The sequence below is a fragment of the Poecilia formosa genome, unplaced genomic scaffold, assembly GCF_000485575.1.
Source record: "Poecilia formosa unplaced genomic scaffold, Poecilia_formosa-5.1.2 Scaffold487, whole genome shotgun sequence".
In the NCBI taxonomy this organism is placed as follows: Eukaryota; Metazoa; Chordata; class Actinopteri; order Cyprinodontiformes; family Poeciliidae; genus Poecilia; species Poecilia formosa.
Window position 1 is genome coordinate 72,927 of NW_006800426.1, and position 1,533 is coordinate 74,459.

Genomic DNA, 1,533 nt, shown 5'->3' on the forward strand with positions numbered 1-1,533 from the left:
AAACAATCGAGCCGCTTTACCCCGAACGCGGAAGCTGAGGTGCAAAGAGCCCATTACATGACTACCGTATTTTCCAGACTATAAGCCGCACCCCCCGACTTAAAAAAACAACAAAAAAACAAAAAACAACCCAGTAAACATACACGTATAAGCCGCACCGGACTATAAGCCGCATATATCACTGGCGCTCTATGTTTTCCACAACGATGCAGCAGCACGCAGCAAAGGGGGGCTGACACCCAAAATTTGAGTCATAACAGGTCAATTGAATATCACATTTATTATGGTTGAAAAAGTTTAGATTTAACTGAACTGATTATGAGGGTGTATGAGTTTGAAGAGAAAAATCTCCTTACTGTCTGCTACTAGCATGTGCTAAATGAAAATGGGCGCTTTCTCTTTCTGCTTCTTCTTTAGATTTCAACAGCAACTTGCATCCATTATTTCCATTATTGTTGCAGTACTGCCATCTATTGGATCCTAATATCTATACCTCAGATTCTCATAATGATCTCGGTATTATTTAAAAAACGAAAAATCTTCTTTTTCCCCTCAATGCTATTTAACTGATCAACAACATTCTCAAATTTCAATTCCCTATTAAAACCTAATTCTGTTTTAATGGGCAATTTTTCTTTTATTTCCACTTTTGACTTCCAATGATTCACTTCCTGCTAAAGAGCCCCCTGGTGGTTGAAGAAAAATCCACATATAAGCCACATGGTTCGAAGCTTAGGAAAAAAGTAGCGGCTCATAGTCCGGAAAATATGGTAAATCAGAATAGCACAAAGTCTTTATTATTTACTATTAATTTTTGCATTACTGGCACCATAAAAGATAAATTCTTATAAAACACCATATTATTTCATTTTCTTAAGGTTGTAGAGCACCACTACTCGTGGCCATTGTAGAACAGAGGATAGAGGGAGGGAAATTCAAGGTTATCAAATTTTGAAAAAAAAAAAAAATCTGAAAAGTGTGGCTTGCTTTTGTACCCCACCTCTAAAGTGCCACATAAAATCCACTAAAACCCGTTTAAATCCGCCATTGTTTGAGAACACTTGAGTGGAAAAAAAAAACATGGAATGAAGACCAAAGAACTCAGCAGACAAGTCAGGGAGAGAGTTGTGGAGAATTTTTAAAGAAGGTGAGAGTGTTGTAACAAAATAGTCAACTTTAAACACCACAATGAATATTTTTATACCCATCAACTGAACATGGAAACACCACTAAGAGATGACAGTCCACCTGAACTGAGCTGATTAGGTGAAAAAAAGACACATAGGAAGTCCTAAAGCTTTTATTTGGATCTTTTTGGCCTACAAGTGTATTGGAAAACTAATACTGCATATTACTCTGAACACAGGATGGTTTTACAAAGTATTTACTCAGGGCTGGATACACACCAGTCAATCAAATTTTATTTATATAGACCTTCATAACAGTCACTATTGAGCCAAAGTACTTAACGTTTGTGCAAAAATTAAGCAGTAGGATAGAATACAGACAGGTAAAAAGAACAATTTAACAATA

The 1,533-nt window shown here is 36.3% G+C and overlaps 2 protein-coding genes across 2 annotated transcripts in view; both read left to right on the plus strand.

Annotated features, from left to right (window-relative positions):
- Positions 1 to 1,533, plus strand: part of LOC103156564 (UPF0676 protein C1494.01-like) — a 17,260-nt gene that overhangs the window by 9,058 nt on the left and 6,669 nt on the right. The gene's annotated exons all lie outside the window — the stretch shown is intronic.
- Positions 1 to 1,533, plus strand: part of LOC103156565 (UPF0676 protein C1494.01-like) — a 17,461-nt gene that overhangs the window by 4,352 nt on the left and 11,576 nt on the right. The window lies entirely within an intron of this gene.